The sequence below is a fragment of the Ambystoma mexicanum genome, chromosome 4q, assembly GCF_040938575.1.
Source record: "Ambystoma mexicanum isolate Mex_15411 chromosome 4q, UKY_AmexF1_1, whole genome shotgun sequence".
NCBI lineage: Eukaryota > Metazoa > Chordata > Amphibia > Caudata > Ambystomatidae > Ambystoma > Ambystoma mexicanum.
Genome location: NC_090928.1, coordinates 965,046,501 through 965,073,721, shown reverse-complemented (window position 1 = coordinate 965,073,721; position 27,221 = coordinate 965,046,501). Strand labels below are relative to the sequence as shown.

Below are 27,221 nucleotides of genomic sequence, written 5' to 3'. Positions count from 1 at the left end.
AAAAAAAAAGTTGCTTTAAGTCACTAATCAAATGTTTTCAACATCATGAATAACAATGAGCTGGAGGTTTGTTGCAAAGAATCTCCATATCTGAGTTGATTATACAACATTTTTTATTACATGTCTTAAATCACTGAAAGTATGGTGAGGTTAACTAGATCTTTCAGATTGCCATTATCTTGCATCCTGGAACTTATAGTATACCATTCAGGACGAACATTAAAGCCACAATGATATTCTTTTGCCTGTAAGGATTTACTTGTCATGTGGCGTTATTATGCAATTTGTGTTTTTTGTAAGTAAACTCTATAAGACATCATTACCGTTGGCCTAAAAATCCAAACTATTTGTATCAAGTAAAGCTTGGAAGCGATGTGGTCAAATTTGCAGAGTGGATTAAAATCCCTGCTTCACAGTTCAGGCAAGGTTTGTGATCCTGGTCCCTTCCCGCACTCCCCTCTTGCCTACCTGCTCCATCTGTCTGGCCACCCCAATCCCTCCTTTTCGGATGCAGCCAGAGTACCAGTAGGTCCTTTTTTCCTCACTTCCACCACTCTTTAATTCCCATGATGTGATTAGCGATTAAGGGCTAAATTGGCTGTGATGCGTGTCATGCCAGAGATGCAGATTCTTGACTATCTTGGAAGAAACCTATCGGGCAATCAAGACTGCTCACCTATGAGGGAAGTACAAGATGGGGGATGGAACAGGCGAGTTTTTAATAATCGAGGAGTTCATGTGAATTTATATTAAAGAAGCAGCAAGGAGTAAGCCACAAGACATATACACTTTGGGCCTAATTCACAGAAACCTTTTATAATGGCAACACCCCATTGGGAAACACTCAATGAATTAGGCCCTTTGTCATGTGCATTATATAAATGGTCACTACTATTAATGCTATAGTTCAAACAGTGGAAAAGGGGTCAGTCAGGCTTTTTTGAGTAGTAACTAGTTGGCAATAAATCACTTGTTATAGACATTTCTGTTTTTGCTAAAAAAGGCAAAAAGACAAAATTAGTTGCCCAGGATCACCCACTTAGGTTTTGAAGCAGGGATTTTGGACCAGTCTGCAACTTATGCACTTGTCTGCGTTTCTTCCCAACTGCATTTCTTCCCAACTGTAATTGCCAGAATCATGTGTTTGGTTTTGTACAAAATGTGGGGGTCCACATTAATTTCCTGCAGCAGACAGCAGGTAGATTAGCAGGTTGTGACAGTTGCTGAGATTACGTGAGCAAGTTCCTGTAAGTTAATCATATGCTAACACTTGCTTACTCACACTCCCTCTGCAAGCAATACATTAGTCTCTATCTATAGTAGTTCTTAACAGAGTTTCTAGGGTCCAGAATTTTGAAAATGAATCTGTGTATGTAGCCTGTACTTACAAATTATTATGGCAAAATATTTTCCACAAGTGTAATAAAATGGTTAAAGGTTTTACTCTCTTGAAATTGCATTTACTCTCTAATTTGAAAAATCATGCGTAAAATACTCCCACCTTAAAATATTATCTGGAGCACTGGGAGACGGGCTAAGCTGACAGGTGTTGGGTGCTTGCTGTGCGAGGCGCTGGGAGAGGGAGCTGTTCACCAGAGGGACACTAAAAATAAGGCATTTGAAAGAAAACTAACTGTTTTCATTAAAAAAAGTAAATCACTAGAAATTTTGCATGGCATTGGTCGATGCAAGCAAACAATTTGTTTGTTTTTCACAAATATTTCAGATGCCACTGTGGTGTGCAAGGCTATTCGCTCACATTTGAAGTGAAGGTCACAGCGTTTGAATTTTGCTTGTGAGCTGTGCACACCCACACATCCTACACAGTATAAGGTTCGATTGTTTTTCGTCCTTGGAAGAAAGGGAGGATTCCGTAGGGAATGAATGAAGGCAGGTGTGTAATACCGTGAAATATGATAAGGTTCACCATTCCAAAACTGGACAAAGGAACATGTAATTTCGTTTTATGAAAATTTGTTGATCTGATTGGAGTCTTTACGTTCACGCGAGAGAATGGAAATACGTAACATTATGTAAGTTTTACTGTAGGCGATTTTAAAGACGATCGAGTCAGGGTTTCATTACCTGACCGTTATTGCTGCCTTAGATTGTAATGGGTTGTTGTTTGTGACATATTGCAACGACACGCAAAAATAACCTGTGTGTGTACTTGGGCAGTCCAGCACCGAAATGCACGTAGTCCACATCTGGGTTCCCCCAGGTTCCACCAACGCTAAATTCTAAGCTAATATTCCGTTAAAATGCCATCTATGTGTTTTTCGAATTCTTCCATCAACTTCTGCATACCATTGCGAGCTGAACATACTCCATAGCACTAACCTCTCAAGCACATCGTAGACTCCAACTTTCCACAATGATTTCTCTGAGTTTCCATTGTTTCACGTTTCGGTTCATCATTAGTTTTCACACGGTGCAGAATTAATGGGTAATTTCATAAATGTGAATAAAGAACGGCCACTGAGACATATTTCTGTTATGTTTTCTAAACAGCTACATCCAGCCTTTCTGTGAATGTCATTGATTCCACATACCAATTGATGGCTTCTTTAGCCGGCAGCTGCAGATACACTTAAATGGCCGGATCACAATGACGCTGTTTTGGACGATCACCCAGGGCCGGTATGCCCTTTCGCACTACCCGCGATAAGGAGCAACCGGACATCGTTTACAGTGGCCTAGCGCCAAGCTGACGCGAAGGCCTTGCAATTCACGGATGCGTCCAATGCACTTCTTATACTCAAAAGGAACACCGTGTGACTCACGATACACATTTGTGTATCGAAAACAAAAAAAGAAATTACCAATGTGGTTGAATATGACAATCGCCGGATGTTCTCGGAGCGTTTATTGTGAAATGAAAGCACATTATAAATTGTAGTGTATTGCGGTTTCTGTTAGGGAGATGGCTAATTTCCCTCACCTAATGAGTACCCCAGCAGCTTTGCTGGATTTTTGGAGTTTATTTTTCCACCTGGTAAGAGTGTGAGCCTTTTTCCAACTCTTACATGTGTTTTTGCCATGTGTATTTCCACTGTTTGTGTGATAGTGGGCTCTGGAGGACACCACTCCATGAACCCCACTTGTTATGTGTTACACAGCACCTTCAGTGCAGTGACACAGGGTTGTCTTTGAGACTTCCCTCTGACTCATTTTTTCTGGGGCTGACTACTGTCCCCCAGAAACAGGTAAAGTTGCCATTTACTTTATGTAGTCATTTAAAACTACCGACCCAGTACACCCCATCTTACATGGAGTACTTGAAAGGGTTAATTCCTATCCCTTTTTGTCTGTGCCTATCCGAGCTTTGTTTTGCTCTTTTAACATTTAGACTTGGCTGGTGGCAGTGGTATCTACCCTAACTTTTCTACCGCGATTGTACTATATAAACGAGGTACTGTTCCAGGCTATTATATTAGCCTCGAACATAAACCCGCTTGACCAAATACTCTTTCTTTTGGCTCCGGTCGGGTTTATTCGCCATTTCTTTTTGTTAAAGTCCTTCTTGTGTTTTATTTTGCGCGGCAAACCATGTTTGCCTTCTTTGTTCACCATCTTTTTGGCAGGCTTCTCTCAAGAAGCCCTCCTTTTGGCGCCTGGGTGTCTAGGTGGGCTGAATGTGAGGGAGGGGTGTAGTCACCCCCTGCACAGGGTATCCTTGGAAAACCAAGGCGCACTTTGTCATGATTAGCTGAGGTGGTTGTCCGGACCGGACAACCCACTGATGGGTGATTGACAGCCAGGCTGTGTGAATGGGGGATTTTTGCATAAAAAGGCAGGACTCTTGGGCTGGAAATCAGAGTCGCCAGTGGAACTGCAAGGAACCGAAGAGAAGTGGAGAAGAAGAGGGCTGCTGCAAATACCCAGTCCCGGTGACGCCCTGCTGCAGTCCTGAGCTATCTACCCTTCAACGACAAGAGAAGATCCAGTCCGGAGTCTTCTTCCCTTGAGCCTGGTGGGATCAACCAGCTCATCTTCCACAGGAGGAGGATCCTCTTCTTGGTTGAAATTGCTGCACACTGCTGTAGTGGTCCGGATAGCCACCTGAAGAGCCTCTCCTGTTTTAAAGGAGTGTACCTTTTATTCACTGCTGCGGTTGCTGCTGCTGGCTTCATCCCTTGGCAGTGCAGATCGCTCCAGACATCGTCCTTCTTGTCTCCACGACTGAGGCTCCAGGAACCGTGAGTCTGCAGGAACTACCAGGAACAACTGCCATAGCACTAGCTCTTCTTCAGTCGAATAAGGTACTGTGTCCAGCTTCAAGGAATTGGGGTGAACCCTTTTTCCTCACCAAAGGCTTGCCCTTGTCTTCCTTCCCTCTTATAACTTTTGCTTCCTCTGTTGACAATATCTAAGTACTCCTGGCAATCTCGAATCGTGAACTGTACTATCCGTGTGATCCTCAGCAACAGGAACCCTGTTCCACTTGACACTGGCACAGGACTATTGACTTTTATTCACTTGTAGGAAAATGTCCACTGATTCTATCTGCTATGATAAAAGTATTGCCTATGATTTGTATCCTCAACTCTTGTGTTGATTCATGTGCCAAGTGTGTTTTAACTCCAGTGACATTTCTTCCCGTGGGTACGCGTATCTTTAGTAAGACCAAACTGTTATTACTGTCAAAAAGTGATTGCATCTGTCCCCCTGGTAATGTCTTTGTTTCACAACACCGGTCTGTCAAAACCAAAGGGTACTTACCTTGAATTGTACTGCACAAAGTGAATTGGTTGTGTGTAGTGTATTTTACGTGTGGTTTTAATTTAATAGAAGTGAAGTGTTTTGTGAACAGATGGTTTAAAATAAATGTACTGAGTCAGTGTTTGCTTGAGCCACAGTAATTGTAGTCCTTTGTGTAATCTCTACTACTGCTCATTTGCTCTTGAGATAAGTCTGACTGCTCTGCTACTGCTACCACTTTAATAGTGTAGTACGGGCTTGTACCAAAGGTGAATTTGTATTACTACTTGTAGTCTTAATTGTGTTTAGTAGGCCTTAAGGGCATTGCACAGGATTCTGCCTAACAGTTTCCTTTAAAAATAATGTTTTGTATTCAAAATTGAGACGCGCTGTGTTGTGAAAGGATGTGTGTTGATATTCCGGGTTCTGCATCAACTGACGTCAACACGTAGGTGATGACTGGGCACGTTTGGCTGCGCTGCCCAGTAACGTCATGGAGATAGACAGAGAATATCGCTAGGAATGGTGATGTCAGCCTCAGGGGCGGGGGATATGATTTAGTGCCGCCAGGGCAGTTCACCTTAGTGCGATGCCGCAACGCATAAGATTAGCACAAGATGGCCGCACCCTGCTGCCCGATTTCGCATGTCTAAAAGTGAGAAAACTATGATAAGGTACATAAGAAATGTTTGTACGAGCGATCAACGTATGCTTAAAAACACATGCCCGAACGCTCGAGACAATAATATTTTTGAGCGCAATATTCCTTTAAACATGTCCCTGTGTAGAGGTCTTTCACCTGGGCATTTCCATTTCTCCAGCTTTGAACATAACTTAATATGATCAAAGGCTTGGGCCAGATCTATGATGGCTAAACAGATTTTCTTTTTTTTTTCTTTTTCTCCTGCACGCTCCCCTTAAGAATGTTAATCAGGAAAACGTTCCGGGCAGTGCCCACTCCTTTCACAAATCCGGCCTGTCTTATGTCGTTAATCTCAGAAACGGCGCTCCACTTTGTGAGTTCCGGCAATATTAAAGCCGCAGAGATCTTCCCAGCGACGTCCAAGAGTGCTATTGGCCTATAATTTGAGGTGTCAGATTTAGCACCCTTTGTAAAAATAGGGACTATAATTGCCTTTTTCCAGGATATAGGGACTTTCTTCTCCTTTTTGATATGATCAATTTGAGTCCACAGGAAAGAGGCCCACAACTCAGAATTTTGTTTTAGTGTCGCATTCAACATCCTGTCTGGTCCAGATGTCCTTGAGTTACTTGCTTTATGGATTAAGGCCACAATATCATCTTGGGTGGTCTCAAAAGTCCATCCAGTAAGCCTTTGACTGATTTCATGCTTGTGGGGATTGCTTCGGATTTTGAAGCAAGGAGGTAACGTGTACAATCCAGGCACTTGATGACACCGCATTTGTAAGAAGGGCTTCCTGAGGTGCATTTACGCCATTTATTGTCTGACAGATGTCTCTCGTGTTTTTTGGCTGAGATGTTCCTTAACATTTTCTCTGTGTCGTGCTGTAGCATCCCTTGTTTCAAGTTTTGTCCAATTGCAATAGTCTTTTTTTAATTTCTTGCCTATAACGGCTGCAGTGTTAGAGTTTTCCTTTTTTAGGCACCTCATATTAGTATACAAGATCTTTTTCCTTGTAGCCAACAATTTGTCATATGTATGTATGGGGAAAAAAGGAACTTTTCTCATTGTGTATCCTGTATTACATAAAATTCAAGCAAAAGTGTGAGATAATCCAGACGTTTATCCACCGAAAACCGTCTCAAGATTGCTTTAGCTGCACAGTGAATCTATCAAAGTTTAAATTCTCATTGAATGAATGGGTAATTGATTTCTGCCCGGACCTACCCCCCAATCTCAGTGGTAAACTCTTCATCAATCTTTCATTCAAGCAAGAGCATGTGAATTTTAGGACGTTGTGATCATTTTGCCAGGTTTCTATTACCTCACGGTCTTTAACATGTTTGTGCATATTGCTTGAGACAAAAATAAAATATAATATTTTGCCTCTTTCAGCGTTTTTCCAAGTGATTTTTGGCGTATTATCACTCTTCGTTGTTCTATTTAGAACATCAATATTTCTTAGAAGCAGGTCTCGTCTCCAGGCCAAGCCTCTAGACTCTGATTCAGTCGGAGATTGGTTGTCTAATTTAATAAGGCCCTTATTAGAGTGGAAACAATGAATGTTTAGGTCGCTGCAAATGATTATATAGGCATCAGACCATCTTTCTTTTGTTCTATCCACAATGTTCAGGACTTTGGAGTGCACCGAGGGAGCCTCTGGGGAAGAAGTGTTCCAATAGAGGTTGCACAGGATCATAACTTTTGGCTTTCTTAAATCCAGTCCACCAATCTCAATCGTGAGGACCTGGATATACAGGGTAAAGTTAACCATGGTCACAACGTGCGCCAGTTTGTCGAATGCTTGAGTGCTATTAGTACTCAAGACATTTGTCGACCCGTTCACCCCTTGATAGCTGGATTTAGATTAATCGAATAGCCAGGTAGAGAATAGGAGCGCTTCTAAACCAGGTTTCCTGCAAGCAGATCATGTCATAAGCCCCTCGAACTAACGTCTCATGGGAAAACAAGTGGGTGAAACCTGTGCATTCTAACTACCAATTATGAGGATTTTAGCATCAATTGCTCTTGGCTGTTATGATCTCTTAGTCTGGTACTGAAGCCTCAGCCAACCAACTACAATTAGGTTCTTCGGTTAGATTTTCTTTAGGTGTTTCCAAGGAGATATTCAGTGATTTTCTCAATGTTTTATTATCATTATAATACTTGTCCCATTCTGGGTGATTTTTGGCCCTTACAATTCGAACTGCCTTTCATAATCCCCTGCATCCAGTCTCCTACCATCTGCGCCTGGAGTTAGCTCTACCCTTCTCAGATTTCCTTCTTCTTTCCTCATAGCTTCAGAGCTAGATAGCTCGCTTAGGTCGAAGCCCATCCGCAACAACTTTTAGTAGTAGGTTTTTAACGAATACGGAAGGAAGATGCAATATCACGATGTACAGTCTGCCCTCTTCAGGGAAATCAATAATTTTAACATCATTAGTTGTTATCAAGTTCAATGACAGAACGTGGTGAAGCAATCTAAGCACATTAGCTCGATTCACTATTAAACCATCTTTAATTTGCAGGATTCGCTCAAGTCATAATTTAGGTCCTTCGAGCATCCCTCTTTAAATTTATCAGTAGGTTTCCTGTGAACAAAAGGCTGTCTTTTATCAAGGGTTGTTGGTTTAATAAATTGTCCCACTTGATGAAGGTTTCTTTTATCTTCCATGGTTCTGAACTCACTTAGGTGGTTCCTTGGCAGATCCTCTGGTTTTTCTCTCTCATCCTTTTGTGAAGATGGTCTACGAGTAGAAACTGTCCTACTGCCCACTTTTGCTGATCGCTCCAAATTTAAATGTGGGTGTGATTTTTCCCCCCAAAAGAACCTGTAGTCGGATTACTCCGCCTGAGTAAGCTTTTCTAGGTCATAGACCTCAGACGTCATTAGCCGTTTGCCAGTGCCAGTTTTTTCAAAACTATGGTCGATTGACTGATGCAATTTTCTTTTTTGAGCCATAGTTAAACAAGACTGGTCAGTTACGCTAGACGATTTCTTCTAAACCTCCCTTTGAAAATATCTGGATGTGCAGAATGCATGCTACACCGGGCCACCATCCAATGGAGGTCCCAGCTCATGGTTATGTTGCATACAAGGAGCTCGAATATTTTCAATCTCCAAATGTCGGGTGGTGCTGACATGCTCAAGTTGTTCTTCCTTCCGAAGCTGTAATGGTGTATAAGGCATTCTCGTCGTCAGCTTGCATCAATAGGGGTTTGTGAGTTTGTGAGTTTCGACCTGTACAGTGACTTCATTGTCCGACATAGCATAGGTTCAAACGTTCATCCGCTCCTCCATTGATTCAGTGCTAGAAGCCGAAGGAAAAATTACGATACAGTGAGCTTGGCCAAGACAGGAGCCACTCTACCCATTTGATTAATGGGAACATTGTTGACTGTTGACTTTCCTTGCTTAGACAGCAAGGTTACGTTCCTGAAGAATTATTTACTTTCATTAGATCGAACTTTACTTACTCATAGGTTTCATGTTTTTCTTTTTTTTTGTCGTCACAGCCAACTGTTGAGAATTCCTGGCCTTGGACGCCTTCTTCTTGGCCCTGACTTTCGTGGTCTTTGAGAGTGAATCATCTTGACTTTCGATCAGTAAAACAGATTTCTTGGCAAATATATGGTCATCTTTACTGGATGCCAAAGCCTCGCTACTTGAAGTACTTGGGACACCTGATAGCGGGAGCCTGGGAGAGACAGTTGTTAACGTTGTGTCTGATAGCAAGGGAATAAAATGATCAGGCTCTAGCTCAGTGCTGCAAGAGTTTATAACTTTCGTCTCTCTATCCCACAGTCCATCATCCTCGTCTACGGATATAACTACTTGCCTTTTTGTTTGCCTGCACCACTAGTTTTGTTATTTCTCATGGGTATAGTATTTTCTTTCGATGTGTTGTAGATCGTGTTCATTTGAGTGATCTCACCTCCTGCGCTTCTTCCCGGATCAATGCTCTGCGTCGTTGATGGTTTAATGTTCCTGGATCTAGTGGGATCCTGCTGCGGGCCAACGTGTGATAAGGATCTTTCCATACAATGTTTATCCTTTTCTTCAATTATGAGGTCTAAGATGCTATAGAATGTATGTAGTCTGCATTGTGTTAGAATCCAGGCTCTTCTGCAAGGCTGTCAGAAAGCCCTCTACAAAAAGTACTTCAGAACGCAACATAGCCAAGACTGTGGTATTATCCTTTAATTGTTCACTCAAGGTTTCATGTAGCTTCATAACGGGTGCCATGCTCAGAGTTAATGTTACACACATTTCGGTGTCCAATCCTTGATTACATCCTATATTCGCATTGTTAGACAAAATTTAGTGAATTGTTTCCGTTTGGCTCTGTTGACGTCGATTTATTAAACCTAATTGACTCTTCTTCCTCAATTGCATCAAATAATTTGTTTTCAAGGGTGGAACACAGCCGAGGTCTTTTATTAGAGAGCTTACGGGAAACATTCTGTAGTAGGTTTATTTGCTCCAGACTGAGCAAACTAATATACTGATTGTTTTCTGAGAGTTTAATCTAAGAAGCCCTTGCAGGTTATTACTGCTGTCCCAAAGTGAGTTGGGAACATCCAAGTTTGATAATTGCGTTACGGTCTTGTTTTCATTTCCCCATTAAGGCACAGACCAAGGGCCTAGTCGACTGATGGGGATATGGAGTCAAAATTCTTGATTCTAGTTTACCCAGATTTTCCAACAGCTCGGCATCTGTGGGGTGCCAAATTGATCGCCAAGTAAGATCATTTGAATGAAACCAGTTGGGACCTTTAATTGGATTTGAGGTATTCAAAGAGGCAGAACGGCCAAACGATGCCCTTGAAGGTTTGGCAAGTGTATCCTTTAGCTGTTTTTTCATAAATGCTTATGGCGACGTAGAGGGGCGGCCCACACAGAAAGAACTAAAATTGGAATTTCCTGACATTGTTTTGAGTTTCTGGAACATTTTAGGAAGTGTCCTGTGTAACTCTGCATCTCTGGATTCCAAGGGAGGTTGCTTTGTCTCAGTGCAATTGACTTCACCGTCTGATGTAGAGTTGGAAGGGGTCCTCAATCTAGTGAGAGCAGCAGGAGAGGAGCCAATCAGATGCCCAATCGGTGGGGACTTGCCCACCCATTGTAAATGTAGGTCATCCGCGGCATGCACTGAATCATCAGAGTGCTCTGGCTCAAGCGCTAATAGAGAGTTCGTATTCATAAAGGGCACTTAGGTGATTTGGTTCTCGACGCTCCCCTTGGAAGGTGAACAGGGAGGCCAATCCCTGACATGGGTGCCAAGACTTTCTTTTCTTATCCAGCCGGGTGCTCAGTAGGTGACCTGCCGGCTACACTCACATGTCGCTTGCAGCGCAATCCTCTTTCGCCTTGACCTCCTGCTTGGAAGAGATTTTATCTGGACAGGAGGAGGCGTTGTCATGCGGAGGACTACTAAGGCTGGCTTCCCCACTCGGCCTCCAGCGTCACTGTTGACTCCCTGGAGAGGCAGACCTTGGGGTTATCAAAAAAAAGCCTCATGCTTGCAATAACCTCCACCTCCATGTTGAAAGGACAGGGGCAAGTATTAGCAAGCTCCTGAGGGGCGGTGTCAAAGTCTGTATTGAAGGGAGTAATGATAGTAATGTTATAAAGAGTTGCAAAGTCTTCTCCAGCACTCACCTTTACAGTCTGAGGAGGAGATTCGAGCTGAGGGAGAAGACCAGGCTCGAAGTGCATCCGCTGATGTACTTCCATGGAGTCTACCTCTCTAACATCAAGTGGATCCAGGAAATGAAGTGCATCTTCCATGTTCAAAGCGGCAGCCAGCACAGCCAGCGGGGAGGCATTCATCAACCGACTGCCTCGACTGCAACCCTGCGAACGTTCCGCATTGCGAGAGGGGTTTTAATACAGAGCTCCACCTTCTGCACTGTAGAAAGGAAGGAAAGACCAATGCTGCCACTGCCTAGACTGCAACCTCTATATAACCCTTCCTCTGATGGCCCGGGAGCTAGTCACTACCTGCTACTCTGATACTCTGCTACTCTACTTGGCTGACCCAGGCTGGGGATAGAGATTCTAGAGAAAGCCTACCTAAACCAGAGAGTTGGGGCATGGCTCTGGTACTTCCGCAATAAAATGCGACTGTCACAGAAGATGATATCAGACATGCAATCTTGATGATAAAAACTCAGTATCACCCTGGTCCTTTCCTGTCACAATCTTACAAACAGTTTTTGGGGATCTCATGCAGATCCTCCACAGGGTTTTCCAAGAAAGGATGGTCACACAAAGAACTCCTAGCAGAACTGAAGAACTCGGTGATAGCAGACACTTATGAGCAAGAAAGGGATCCTAACTGTAGAAATGATTGCCCAATGTCTTACTGCATGATCAACTACAAGATCTTAACTAGAGTACAGATGAACCATCAGGAAAACATTTTGCTACAGCTCACTGACAGAGACCAAGTTGACTTTGTAGAATGGCACAGAGAGACTAATAACACAGACAGAGACATCATACAGATTTACAAATAAAACAGCCATGTCGCAATCCTCTACCTTGATACTGATATAGCATTTGAAGAAAGCTCATGGTATTCGGTCTCATCAACTGTACACAAAAGAACTCTGCTACATTGTAGAATCTACTTCATTGACCTTCCTTCAGCTCCATTTCACCTCCCCATCACCACAGAAGACTGCTTCTGGGCCAGTGAAACAGACAAGTGGGAAGATGGTAGAAAGTGGTTGAAGGAGCAGAGGGTAAATGGCCAGCATCGGTACGAGGGAGCATAGGGTTCGGCCCCACACAGGTAGACAACAAAGTCTGCAGCTGGGAGGGCCTGTGAAGGAAGCAGAGACATGGAAGTTAATTTGCCAGCAGGGGACATTGGGGGCCACATTAGGAGACCATTTCTGGTACTCAGAGGGACAGATGCGAGGGAAGTAGATTCAGGATAAGTGGAGGGCTTCCATTTGAGTTTGTCAAGTGGGGTTGAGCAAGCGTGGGGGAGCAATGGGACACAATTAAAACCACCCAGTTAGGATTTCCAAGATGGCGGCCGAGCCGGGTAGACGTGCGTGAGCATAGCTCCATCCCCAAGCTCGGGCCGCGACAATAAAGAAATGAAATAAGCAGGCGGTGTGCCTTTCAAGACAAACCTCCCTTCATCAGGTAGAGGAAAAGGGGCGAAGAGGAGCCGGGACGAACAGATTGCAGGCGATCGAGAAGTGCCCCCCGGTCCAGACCCAGGTCTGTCTTCCCGCCAGTGCAGACCCGTGACGCCGCGCTGCCTGGCCGAGGGAGGTACCTCTGGCGCGGGGCCAGTGAATACGCCAGAAACAGGAGCAAGTCCTGGAGGGGACACCCGGACCTCCGCCGGAGTGCACCCCGAGGGGAACTGAGAATCAAGGCCGCGGTCCCCACCCCGCAGGGAAGCAGTGAGAGAGGAGCAGGCGGACTCGGAGGCCGCAGCAGTGCAGATAAAGGAGGGGAGCGGACGGGCGAGCGACCGCCTGGGAGTGGGAGGCGCCAGGCGGAAGGAAAGGCACACCAGCGGGGAGCAGACGGCAATGCCCAGCACACTGCGGCGGATGCAGACGGAACCCAGTGATCGAACCGGCGGCGCGATAAGCAGGTACGAGGTGGGGCAGAGTTCCGGGGACGAACGGGGAGGGCCCCCCCCGGCGCACTCAGCAACGCGGCCCCAGCACGCAGATAAGGGGCCGAAATCAGGAAAATGATCAGGAAACTGCATCCCCCCGGCAGAATCGATACAAACACAGATCCCCCCCATACGGTGGTCCCACTAAAGCAGGCCACACTGGGAAAAGACCGGGGACACTACCAAACAATGGACCAGTGGGGAGCACATTGGCGCCCAGAGGAACAGACCCCCAGGCACTCATAAGAGACTCGAAACACAGAGAGCAATAAGAGGCGGAATCCCACCAGCACCCCCAGAAAAAGACCTCACACCTGAGAAATGGTGGGGCACAAGCCCAAGCGGGGGCGAAAACGTCCCTATACAAAGCTATCCGAACCCGGGAGGTCCAAGGAGAGAAAGACGCAGGGATAGCACACCGGGCAAAGAATTCACACACATGTCCAAAGCCAAGGCGAGGCTGGGGTCACAGGCTGCAATGACAAATAAAAAGGAGCCAAGCAGGTACAAGATCTGAACCACATTTGGGGAATAGGAAACGCAGGACAAAGACAACAAAATAAACAGAATAGTAAAGAAGTAGACCCAATAGAGCGAAGCGAAGAGCTAGACATGGCCACACGGGAAGACATGAAAACATGGTTTAAAGAATTCCAAGACCAGTTCATTGCCTCAACTCGGTCACAATTCGATAAAATGAAAGGGGAACTGAAGCAGGCAGTACAGGAACTAACAAAAGACATTGAATCCCTAGAGGAGAGGACGGACAACCTGGAAAAGACGGTCCAGAACATGGACGAGGAGGCGACACTACAAGCTGAGGCACAAGACCGCCTCGCACGTCTGGCGTTGGAACTCGAATCACAATGCGATGACTTTGAAAATAGATTGAGGAGATCAAACATTTGCATCAAAAATATGCCGGAAACAGTAGAGGATAAAGATCTCCGCACAGCAGTGCAACAAGTATTTCATGATATTTTGGGGGACGATCCCGGGGAAGACATACACATCGATAGAATACACAGGGTAGGCCCCCGGAGAACAGGGGATCCAGGATCCCGTCCCAGAGACGTCCTAGTGGCCATGACTAGCTACACACAAAAGGAACAGATATTGAGAAAGGCCAGGACACTGGATCAAATAAGAATGAATGGCAGAGAAATACTACTGTTCCAGGACCTAGCACAATCCACGCTCAGAAAGAGAAGAGAAATGAGTCAACTGACCAAAATCCTATCTGAAAAACAAATCCGGTATAAATGGACATTCCCCTTTGGCCTTCTATTCTCATGGAAAGAAAGACAACATCGGATCACAACATGCGAAGAGGGCCTCAAGATGATAGGATGTCAGGAACACGAGTCAGATCCTACAAAAACAAGAGAACCCCCAAAACAACAGAGACAGCCAAGGGGATGGCAAACAGAGAAAAGAAGGACAAGACTCCAATCATGCAATCCAGAATAAAATTATCGCACCAGGAACAGTAGCTCCTATGCAGACTAGGAGGGAGAATAAACATTGGCACAAACATCCTAGCAAGGGCCAGTGCCGAAAAGAAGGCGCTGCAGAGCCACGGGACACCAGTGGAATCCGCACCACAAGCAGGGTTTAGGATCCCCTGCAAACAATTTCACTGAGACTTTAGAGGGCATGGAGCAAAGGCACCACGCCGGAGCAACCATAGGGCCCAGAGCCCTCCTCAAGGACAATGTTTGGGGGGGAAGGAAGGGAGGGGGGGGGAAGAACGGAAGGGAGTTCAGGGGAAAGTTCGGCGGAGGAGGGAAGACTCATACTCCGGTTCAAATGCCACCCATGGCAACCCACAGGATGGTCCCAGCAACAAAACCCAAGTTCACTTGAAAGAATGGGACTGAAAGTCCTAACGTTTAACATTTGAGGCCTGAACACGCCTGTGAAGAGGAAAAAAACTGAACACTTCTTACAAAGGGAAAAGTTCGATATAATATCGCTCCAAGAAACCCACATTCAGAAAAAGAGGAAATGTCTACTCCGGATAAAAGGCTACAAACAAATTATCCAATCCAACGATGACGAGAAAAAAAGGTGTACTCATAGCCTTCGCCAACCATCTGCAGGTCCAAATCAAGGAGACACTAGTGGACAAAAGCGGCCAATACGTATTTGTGAAGGCCCAGATAGATAACCGTAAACTAACCATTGCAACCCTATACGCCCCGAACACAGGCCAGGAAGGATTCATCAAAGCAACAATCAATACACTAGAACATTTTGCAGAGGGAGAGGTGATCCTGACAGGAGACTTCAACCTAGCGTGGAATCTAACAGAAGATCGATCGAATCCCAAAACCTCCCAACAAGGGGCCCCGTCGAACGCACTCAGACAGACAATGCAGAACCAGGCATTAGAGGACGTGTGGGGAAGACTCAGAGGATCAACTAAAGGATATACTTATCACTCACACGAACATGAAACAAGCTCTAGGATCGACTACATTTGGGCCACAGGAGGCCTAGTCGGAGAAATACAGGACATAGAAAAAGGCACAATTTCATTATCAGATCATGCCCCACTATGGATTACCCTTCCTAAATTGCAGAAACAATCAGGCCTATGGTGCTGGTCATTCCCTAGAGAAATGATTCAAGATATAGCGACAAAAGAAATAATCAGAGAGAAAATTGAGGAATACTTTGAGAATAATGTCACCCCAGAGGTCTCCCCGAGCACTACGTGGGAAGCCTTCAAAGCAGTGATAAGGGGGCATCTAATAGCGTTAAAAGCTCAAAAAGATAAACTTTTACACAAATGGGAAGACGGGTTGGGGGTCAAACTGGAAGAATTAAGGGAAGAAATGACCAAGAACACCTCCAGGAAAATGAAGAGAGCACACCGACACATCCAGAGTCAGATAGGCCTGATAAGGACAAAGAGAGCCGAAACGCAACTACTTCACACCTAACACTGGTACGCGATGACATCAAATAAAGCAGACAGGCTACTAGCACAACAACTAAAAGGCAAACGGCAAGAACAATTAGTGAAATCTCTGACGGACGGACAAGGAGTTAAGAGAACGCAAACGAAGGACATAAAAGAGGTATTCCGAGAATTCTACCAGCATCTGTACACGTCACAGCGACCGAGCGAAGAGGCACAGGTGGCATTTTTGTCGGGGATAACATTACCAACAGTGGCTCCGGCAGAAAAGGAAGCTCTCGACCAACCAATCACAACAGAGGAGTTGCTGAAGGCTATAAGAGACTTTCCTAAGAATAAAGCTCCAGGGCCGGACTGCTTTATCGCAGCATTCTACAAAACATATGCAGAAACATTATCGCCCTATCCAACTACACTATTCAACACCTTCAAGTCAACGCGCAATATAGCCACATCTATGAATGACGCCAATATACTAGTCTTCCATAAGAAAGGGAAAGATCCCGAAAGCCCGGGCTCATATCGACCAATCGCCTTAATCAATGTCGATGCCAAACTCTATACAAAAGTCCTAGCCAACAGGCTTGCACCCCTGCTTCCCAAATTAATCCACCAAGAACAATCAGGCTTCATCCCCAACAGAAAGACCCACGACAACATAAGACGAATAATCCACCTCATAGAAAAGACCGGAATCATAGAAATCCCCTTGGCAATAATAGCACTGGATGCTGAAAAAGCATTTGACCGGGTAGAGTGGTCGATCCTATGCGCTATACTACGGAAAATGGGCATGGGGGAGGACTTTATCGGCATGATTCGTGCAAATTACAACTTATCGAGGGCCAGGATCGCAGTCAACAGCGAACTCTCGGACCCAGTCACAATAGGCAGGGGAACAAAGCACGGATGCCCTCTATCGCCCCTACTCTACGCAATCTTTTTGGAACCCCTTCTAGCAAAGATCAGAGCGGCCCGGACATCAAGGGCATAGAAATGGGAGGGCACACGCACAAAACGGCGGCATACACAGACGACATGTTGCTGACCATATCAGACCCAAGCAACACACTTCCCCTCCTTATCCAGCAGATAGACGACTATGGAGTGATATCGGGGCTGAAAATAAATAAGCAGAAATCATCGGTAATGGCCCTGGCGGGAGAAAATAAATAAGCAGAAATCATCGGTAATGGCCCTGGCGGGAGACACAGAGGTAATATACAAGACAACTTAAGACCTAAACCTACTAAAGGCCGAAGAAGGAGTGAAATACTTGGGAGTAATCCTGACCCCAAAGATAAAAGACCTCTATAACGGAAACTACCCCAAACTTATAGAAGACGTAAGAACAAAACTAGCGGAAGAGGCCACCATGCCATCAACCCACCACGACAACCTAGGTGAAAGAGATCCCACTGATACAAACATAAATACAACAGAAGATACACGCAACAATTGGATCACCAAGGCCATTGACCAATTAGCACCAGCTAAAACATTCAAAGCAACAAAAAAAACTGGCAGCGAAATGGTTCACAGAAGAACTGAAAAAACGCCAAAAAAAGATCTGCAAAATGGAAACTAAATGGAGAGCACAATACACCAGACAAGACTAAATAAAATACCAAAGACAACTCAAACTGTACAAAGCAACAGTCCCCAAAGCAAAAAAAAAAAAAAAAAAAACTACAGCACAAGAATCAGCAAACAATTCACAGAAAGAACTCCATCACCCCTACATAAACACTTCGTGACAGTCACTTACACCAGAGCACGGTCTGTGTAGTAGATGCACAGCTGTTAATGCCCCTGCGGGTATTATCCTGTGCAGGTATTATTATATATGTAGTCACTTACACCAGAGCAGGGTCTGTGTAGTAGCTGCACAGCAGTTACTGCCTCTGCGAGCATTAGCCTGTGCAGGTATTATTAGATATGTAGTCACTTACACCAGAGCAGGGTCTGCTAGCATTAGCCTGCACAGGTATTACTATATATGTAGTCACTTACACCTTAGCAGGCTCTGTGTAGTAGCTGCACAGCAGTTGCTGCCTTTGCGGGCATTAGCCTGCGCAGGTACCATTATATATGTACAGGGTCTGTATAGTAGCTGCACAGCAGTTACTGCATCTGCGAGCATTAGTCTGTGCAGGTATTATATATGTAGTCACTTACACCAGAGCAGGGTCTGTGTAGCAGCTGCACAGCAGTTACTGCGTCTGCAAGCCTTAGCATTCGCAGGTATTATTAGATATGTAGTCACTTACACCAGAGCAGGGTCTGTGTAGTAGCTGCACAGCAGTTACTGCATCTGCGAGCATTAGTCTGTGCAGGTATTATATATGTAGTCACTTACACCAGAGCAGGGTCTGTGTAGCAGCTGCACAGCAGTTACTGCGTCTGCCCACCTTAGCCTGCGCAGGTATTATATATGTAGTCACTTACACCAGAGCACGGTCTGTGTAGTGGCTGCACAGCAGTTACTGCGTCTGCGAGCATTGCAGAGCCTGAACCGTACCATAAAAGGAGCAGCTACTGTGTCCAATAAACCAACAACAGGCTGCCCCGTGTAATTTCAAACCCAGAGGTTTCGAAAATCACGTACTTACAATATTTAATTTCAAAAAGTGTTAAGTACAATACAAGGAATTATAGCTTCAACGTGCATTCCTGGAGGTTGCAAAAGGGCTCCTCTTTACAATATAACAACAAAGGGGTGAGCTACGTTAATGGATGCTAAAAGAAATGCATATAAAATTCACTACAAAAGCAGTTGGATCGTATGCACTCACCTGATGCTGCCTAGAATCAGGACATGAGCGTTTCGTAAAGGGTACTGTCTAGTTCCCATTCGAGAAACGGACCGTAGCAACGCCCCGCACCGCCCCCACTTCATCACGTGGGTTGCTCTGTATCACGTGGGTTTCAACGTCCACTTCATCACGTGGGCTTCTCTGTCACGTGGGTTTGAACGTTCCCTTCGTCATCTTTTTTTGCAGGAGAGTGAAGGCAACACGTTGCAGGAGCGATTCCTCTGTTGCAAAGGACATTTCGTTTAGTTGATTGTTATTTGATTTCTGGTAAGTCTCAAAGTTAGCTAATGTAGTCAGATTGTTACTTTAATTCAGAGCGGCAACATTGGGAAGGGGGTATTTCTGTGTATTTTGGTTGTTTGTAATGTGCATCAGTGGTGAGATTTACAGCCGATTCAGTTCATTTTTTTTTCGTTATTTCATTGTATTTTGGGGATATGTAATGTGCATCACGGGTGTGGCAATATTGGGGAGGGGTATTTCTGTGTATTTTGGGGGTTTGTAATGTGCATCTGTTGAGATTTACTTAAAGTGCAGGTGGATTCAGTTCGTTTTGGGGTTTTCTCATGCAGATGTGCGATTTGCACAGGGAGATGTGTTTATGGAGTGGGGCTGGGCACAGTGAGTTTCTTTCCTTCTTTCCTTCCTTCCTTCCTTCCCATTGGGACGTCCGCTGTACCAGTGAACAGTACAGCGAACAGTTAGTTATCCTCCCCGCTGGAGAAGGGGAGGTGGTTGGAGGATTTGGTATGTGCAGAAGATGGGGTCTTATGCAGGCAGACGCATTTGGGTCCGAATTTCCAGCATAACAGTTCAGTTATTTATTTCTCCTACATGGGGGTGATTTGGCATTCCCTGGGTAGGGGATTGTTCATTTGCCCCTTTGCAATGTGTGACGGATGTGATGTCCACTTCCACATAGTCATGTGGACAAGGAAATAAAGGGAGGAGGAGCCCGCCAAAAAGGCAGTTCCTGCTCCAGCTAACAAAGCTACGTGTCCTGTGGTTCCTTCCTGCGCTGCGATACAGGGCTGCGCAGCGCCACCTCCCTTGCCCGACTCTCGGCCTGGGACAGATGTCACACTGGTGACGATGCAGGATGCTCAGGACTGCCTAACACGAACTGGCGACTGCGCCTCACGGGCAACCCCATGGCCTGCTGAAATACTTGTGTCCTGGGAGAAGAAAAAAAACGGGCTGCATGAGAGTAAGTGCGCTGTGCCTGAGGGGTAAAAAAATCACAAGCTGCCCCACACCCAAGGCAGTAGGCAGCACACACGCCAAGCTTTCTACTGGCAAGGAGAAAAAAAAAACATGAACGTTCACCCCCTGCGCACAATGCGAGCCAGAAGTACAGAGGCTTGCCTCTATACCCGTGTAAGGCAGAATCCTGTGCAGTTCCCTTAGGGAGCACTACAGAAGATTAAGACTACAGGTGAGAGCAATAAATCCCCTTTGGTATCAGTCTGTACCACAAAGATTTAGTTGGTAGCCGTGGCTGAGCAGTCCGACTTATCTCAAGAGGGAGATGAGCAGTATTCATGGTTTACACAATAGGCCTACAGTATTATGGCACAAGGAAACACTGACCAAAGCTTTGTATTAAAAAGTAGATATATATTTATTTTATACACTTCTAATAAAACACATCTCTCACAGTCACCAAGCAAGTTAAATTAAGTCAAAGGAAAAATATACACACTCCCAAGTTAAATTGTGAACCAGAGTGAAAACTGAGCAAAACGATTTTGAAAAGGTGGATGCGGAAGTTGAAAAGACAATGTTGGGCGGCCAACCCAACAGGTAGGTAAAGGATTTAAAACACCTTCAGTGCTACCGCGAAGAAAGGGCGGCCTGGCGGAACAATGTACCTTTAAATGAAGAAGTGGCGGTTGTTCCTGGTAGATCCTGCAGTTTGGGTGATCCAGCAGAGGAAGAGAGGCTCTTGTCGTGGAGGAAGGTTCGAGTTACTGCACTACCCAGGGATGAAACCAGCCCGTCAAATAAAAGGTACGTTCCTTTAAATCGCGGTCCGGGTGGACTGGTACCTGGCTATCCAGCCTCCGAGTACATGGTACAGGAAATTCGACCAAGGCAGGTCCGGGAAGGCGATTGGCAAACTGGCTGGCCCCACCAGCTCAAGGGAAGAAGGCTCTTGAAGATGAAGATCTTCTCTCGTTGTGTGGAGAAAAGTGGTGAGACGCTGCAGCAGGGCTTCACCGGTGGTTCAGTCGTTGCTGATGTCTTTGGCTTCTCTCCTCTTCGGCTTCTTAGTTCCAGTGGTGACGTCTTGCTCTTACAGTCCTCAGGACCCTGCTTTTATAAAAAAAGATCCCCATTCATGCAGCCTACTTGTCACTCACACAGTGGATTTATCTTGGCGGGAGACCCTCCAACCTATCAGGATAGAGTGAGGCAACCCTGTCCAGGGGTCCTACTTCCCCTCCCACACAATGGACCCACCCCAGAATCGGTGGCGCCGAAAGGAGGGCTTCTCGGCAGAAGCCCGCCAAAAGGATAAACAAAGGATCCCCGACCTGGGTCAGGAGTTTAGAGAAAGACACAAGAAAGAAGTTATATTAAACTTCTGGCAAATAAAACCTACCGGAGTCAAGTTAATATTAAAATGCACCGGTGGTATGTTAGAGGCTGTCAGAAAAAGTGGTAGCCTCGAACAATGGGAAAATCCCATAGGGAAATATTCACGGTCGAATATTTACGGTAGTAACCACTGCCACCAGCCAGAAACTTTTGAGAGGGACTATACGGTACCCTCTCGAAAATGAACATACGAGAAAAACTATTAACCCTTTCCAGTACCTCCATAGTAAGATGGTTTGTACTGGTTTAGTTCATAAAAATGTACTGGTAAAGTCAATGGGGACTTTACATGCCTTGGGAGACAGTAGTCAGTCCCAGGGTAAGGAGTCTATGTTTGGGGGTCGCTACGACACTCCTGTGTCACTGCGCTGAGGGTGCTGTGTAACACATGTGAATAAAGATGGTTCCTATGGTTTTGTGAAAATCCCATAGACATTAAACACAAAAAATAGCCTAGAACACACATAGTAAAAATGCCTAATAGTGGGGAAAAAAGAGTCTCACTCTTAGCAGAAAAAAGAAACAAACCCTTCAAATCCAGCAAAGCTGCTGGGGGACTCTATAGGTAAGGGAAATTAGCCATAGAATGAGAATTCTCCCTAACAGCCCACGTGACAGCAATCGCTCCAGTGAAGTGGTCTGTGCGCCCAAGAAAGACACCATATCAAAGGCCTACCACGTGGCCCACCAACAAACCAGGGATTAGCACACCTGGCCCCACACAAGCAAACACCACGGGCCCCAGGCCACAGCCCCACGTCGAGAAGGCCACCACTAGAAAGGAGCACACAGTCCTGACCAAGGGCACCAGAACGCCCACAACCAAAGAGGTGCCGGAGCATGTGACTCCATGATGGTGCTCATCTGGAGACAAGTAGGAGCACGAAGTACCCTGAGGATAGACCAGGTCAAGCCGAAGACTTGCACAACCCCCACACCAGAAAGGGGACTGAGGAGGCTCTATACACGCCAGGCACCCAGAGCTGAGGACAAGCAGGGACACAAGAGCACTGCACCAACAGCGCTTGAACACCACGACATGATGACGTCACAACCCTGCAGAGGCTACAAGGTCGCAATCCAGACACCACACAAGGGACGTTCATGCAACCCTTCCAACCTTTTGGATCACGTACTGGCCTTAGATGGAACTGTGGATGCAACAATTTGAGCTCAGCCTCCTCACACGGAAAGTCGACAGCGAAGAGATGAAAAGAGCATTCCTCATGCTCCACCTAGGCACAATGGCACTCTGCATATTCAACGCCCTAACAAACAGGGGCACGTCAGATGACTATGAGACAGTGAAAGACATACTCACAAAAAAATTAAAACCCAAAGTCAGTGGCGACTTCGAAAGATTCAAGTTGAGCCAGGCCAGACAACGCCCGCAGGTAAGCATATACTATTTCCACAGCTGCCTGAAAGAATTGGCGCTGGCCTGCGACTTCCCGAACAAAGAATTCTTGGTAAGACAGCAGGTCATACATGGTCTGTCATTGGAAAAACTCAGACACACCATTCTTGCAGAAACTGACCTCCCACGGGACTCCATCCTGTCCATGGGGCGACTACGGAGCAGACGGATGAACACGCAACTGAGATGGAGAAAATTATAAGCCTCCTGCCACTAAATACAGAACTGACAATGAGCGACACCACGACAGTCAATGCCCTAAGGCCATAGAGACCCCGACAAAGCCAACCCGCCACACAGCCAAAGGACTGTATATGGTGCGGTGGACAGCACAGCAGGAGTGACCCATGCCTTAATCACTACGTATCGGTGTGCCTGAGCTCCCGACTACCAAAAGACTACGCTTCGCGAGAAGCCACCCCGCACCACAAAGGTGAGGCAGGATCCCGCAGACCATCGGGCTGTCCTGGGGGAGACCAAAGCACAAAGAACTGTCAAGCAGACAGCGCAACAGCAGAAGTGGCCGGGCCCATGCCATTGATGGCGACAACACCAAAAGCTTTAGCAGTGATGAGGAACAGTCCAGCAGGGAAACATCCCCGAACCATGGGGACAAGCACCACAACCATAGAAGAAAGTACACATCAGCTCGGCAGTAAAATCTGGACACGAGAATCAGCCAAGCGGGATCCGGTCACAACGATGCACCCTACTAGTAGGCGAAGCCCCAGTAACGATGATGATCGATCGATGATGGAGGATATCCTTCCAAGAACACGGCCTCGCCTCCGCCACCCGAAGACAAGACAGTGACCAGGAACGTCTCACACTTCCAAGAGATCCCACCAACGCTGTGGGAAGAAGTCACTGTGGAACCAAACTCCCGAGAGAAAAAACTCCTCGGGGAGGCAGCCCCACAAGCCCCAGAGAGAAGGAGAGGCCAAGTGAGGATACAACGCGGAAAAGCTCAGACCAACTAGAAGAGAGGAACACAACCAGACCCTCAACACCACACTGGGAACGAGGGGATCACTACTCGCTCCAGAAACGACTAGTGCCCTCAACTCGACTACAAGGCTATGTACTGAACGGCGTCTGCCTGTTAAAGAGAGACTGAGAGATAAGGCGAGCCCCACCAGACGGCAGAAGACCAACATACGTCAACGGCCCCAGAAAAGAACCTGCATTAGTTATCTGATGGTTTGCTTTTTGATTTGTTTATCTGAAGTTGAAAAGGGATGTGATGTCCACGTGACCTTCGTCACGTGAACAAGGATATAAATGGAGGAGGAGACCGCCAAAGGGCAGTTCCCGCTACAGTGACCGAAGCTACGTGTCCTGTGGTTCCTTCCTGCGCTGCGAGACAGGGCTGCGCAGTGCCACCTTCTCGGCCCGGGACAGATGTCGGAGCAGACTAAGCGGAGGCCTTGTATTTCTTTCATTATCAATCACACATTTAAAGTTTCTGAGACACGATAGCATTGTGTGTTTGTTTAAAAGTTTGCAGTTACTTTCTGAAATGTCTTTGCGGCGTAATTACTTGATTCTGTTACGTCGTTGTGACGATGTCACGTAGGACCAGCAGCAAGTCGGATTGTACGCCATCTTCACCCTTATCCAGCAGTGGAAATAGAAACAATTTGGTGGGCAGCGTTGTCAACTCCCCAGTGAGGAAAGTAGCTATTGGCTGCCCTAAAAGTCGCCAGAAGTAGCCAAATGACATAATTGCCTAATTTGACTGCGCATGCGCTGTTTGAAAGCAGACCCATTCACCTGTTCAAGAACGCATCTGCATAATATTGGGAAACATCAAACATGGAGAATTGCATTTATCTATTGACTAGCATTGGATCTTCCAATTATTTCGGAGAGCGAAAGTGCAAACAAATAATGTGTCTTAAAAGTCAGCCTCCAGTTTTCATTATTGAAAATCAAAAAATAGTCTATAGGTGCCCCTCTCTGAGAGAGAACACGGCTAAATGACCTGTTCTTTGGGATGGTACCCACTCAAGAGTCCGTAGCCACACTTTAGCTCACTGTACCTTTCACAGAAGGGAAATATCCATTCGGTGCCGGACTGCCCATGTGAGCAGGATAGGGACTGATATGCAAATGGGTATTTCCCATCTGTGAAAGGTACAGTGAGCTAAAACATGGCTACGGTCTCTAGAGTGGGTACCATGCCATAGAACATGCCATTTTTTTCCTGTGTTCATTCTCATAGAAGGGCGCCCATGACACATTTTTTATTTTATTTTTTACAGTTTTCGTTATTATGTTAATTAGCCATGGCTCAAGCCTTCTCTAAACGTAATTTTAACTATTCCCCGTTTTACAGCATTTTGGAACTTTGGCTAATCGTGTGTGTCTACATAACCATTCCTCCCTTTTAGGTTCACGGTGCGTTTTTGCATTACTCCAGTTAGAAAATTGGCGAATGACCACACGTTTTTTCTAACGGTTTGGAAACTTGAATAAATGACGCAAGTCTCCAACCCAATAGAAAAAAGTAGCTAGATTTCATGCTAGCTGCTTTAACAAAAAGTCGCTTGGGGGCTGTACTTTCTCGCTAAATATAGCGCAAAAGTTGCCAAGTTGGTAGCACTGTTGGTGGGGATCTCATAAGGGCTGGGATGAGGGCAGAGTTACGGGGTGTGGCGGCGGTGCCAAAGAGGCAGGGTTTGGGGGGCAGAGCTGGCAGTTGACCTCCGATCAGAGGAAATGTCCAAAATAATAGTTTAAAACGGCGCAATTTCTTTCATGCTGCTTCTATTCCAAACTATATATCAGTTCCACTTCCATGGCACTGATGATATTGCTTCCCTATGTGGATACTAGATTTGACCAGTGTTGCTGAGTAAATATTCTTTAAAATGCACAATTTGCATCGCATTTTATATAATAATAAAAAAAACTCCACCATGGGTTCCATTCAAACAGGGTCAGGAAAGTAATGAATTGCCATTTATAACTATGGGCCACTTTTTTTATTGGTGCCCGATACAATTTTATGGCCCAGTCCGACCCGCACATGTACACGGGAGCAAACCATCTGTGCACCTAAACTACCAATAGCAATGTTAATCTACACTTTGATCTGAGTTCATGCAGAGGAGTAATTTATGCGGCCTGTGAAGAATCATTAAGAAGAGCAATTACTCTAGCTAATGGTGAAAGATCAGGTAATCTGTGTGGACATCCTTGTTTAAACCAAGGGATTGTCCTGCAACTTCATTCTTAAAACCTGCTGATTTCTGTTCGCCTTAAGCAACGTTTTCTTTTACTTGAACCACACCGGGCACAGCTCCTGCAGCTCCCCTCTAAAAGCAGTTGGGTGGCTGCATCGTGTGGGATAGTTTCAATGTTAATAGGGGTATTTATTCATGCAATGTTTGTCGGATACCTGTATATTTATTCATGTAATGTTGTATATTTATTTATTTATGCAATGTTCGTCGGATACAAGTATCCAGGATACAAGTATTCAGTATGCTCCCCCCAGTTCTTCCCCCCCCCCCCCCATCCCCCCAGCCGCCCTCTTGGTCTCCCTTGCGTGAGTATGCTCCCCTTCCCCCTCCCACAAAAAAAAAATGATCCCTAGGCATCGTATGTTGCTGCTACCCCTCAAGATGGGGTGTGCATCATGTCTGTGCCCCATATTTTGACCCTCTGCATTTTATGTTGCTGCCACCCCTCAAGATGGGGTGTGCATCATGTCTGTGCCCCATATTTTGACCCTCTGCATTGTATGTTGGGGCCGCCCCTCAAGATGGGGTGCGCTTCATGTCTGTGCCACATATTTTGACTCTGTGTATGCTACCCCCCCTGCCCCCTCCGTCTAAAAGGGTTCAGGAAAACTGTTCTCTGCAAGCACTTCTGTAATCAAGATCTCTCACAAGCACTTATGTAACTAAGTAAGCCTTCGTAACAGCGTCACGATGCCTGAGGGCAGTTGTGCGCTTTACAAATGCAAATAAATAAAAATAAACCGGGTTGTGGCTGAAGACTGTAACTTCCTCTGGTGCACCCTACACGGGGTCACCAGTGGAAGTTAGTTTGCTTTTCCTGCAGCTGCGACCTGTATGAAAGTCCTGCTGTGTACACATAGGGGGCGGATCGCTCATGGTGGCGATGAGCTGCTCCGCCCCCTACTCCGTGCCATCACGGGTGCTTTCTTTTCTTTTTTCCAGAAGTAACCCAGCGCAGAGCATGGATTTGGGGTTTGCACCGGCTGACTCTGGCCAGATCCCGCGATCCAGCTACACATCTGGTGCCGGATCTCGGATCCGGTGAGAGCCGGCCCAATGACCAGCGCTGCCCTTATCTGCGCAACATGCTGTTAAAACAGCAATGAGCTCACTACGACGGCATGCAGTTCCCTTGGTATGATTTCTGAAACTTTCTGCCTTTACGAAGTGAGGGGTTCTGAACATTGCAGGGAGATGTGCCTGACTTTACCGCTCAG

The 27,221-nt window shown here is 45.9% G+C and overlaps 1 protein-coding gene and 1 long non-coding RNA gene across 6 annotated transcripts in view; one reads left to right on the top strand and one right to left on the bottom strand.

The window, feature by feature from the left end:
- Positions 1-18,832, bottom strand: part of LOC138468103 (ADP-ribosylation factor-like protein 6-interacting protein 4) — a 758,894-nt gene extending 740,062 nt beyond the window's left edge. For 4 of the 5 annotated variants that reach the window (XR_011268204.1, XR_011268205.1, XM_069608521.1 and 1 more), the window contains exon 1: positions 18,718-18,832. The gene's annotated coding sequence lies outside the window, so the exon portion shown is untranslated. The remainder of the gene's footprint in view (positions 1-18,717) is intronic. The other variant, XM_069608520.1, reaches the window with a different exon arrangement.
- A 60-nt stretch (positions 18,833-18,892) lies between these two features.
- LOC138468101 (uncharacterized) overlaps positions 18,893-27,221 on the top strand; it is a 55,548-nt gene continuing 47,219 nt past the window's right edge. The window contains exon 1 of the long non-coding RNA XR_011268203.1: positions 18,893-19,005. This is a non-coding gene — a long non-coding RNA (uncharacterized lncRNA). The remainder of the gene's footprint in view (positions 19,006-27,221) is intronic.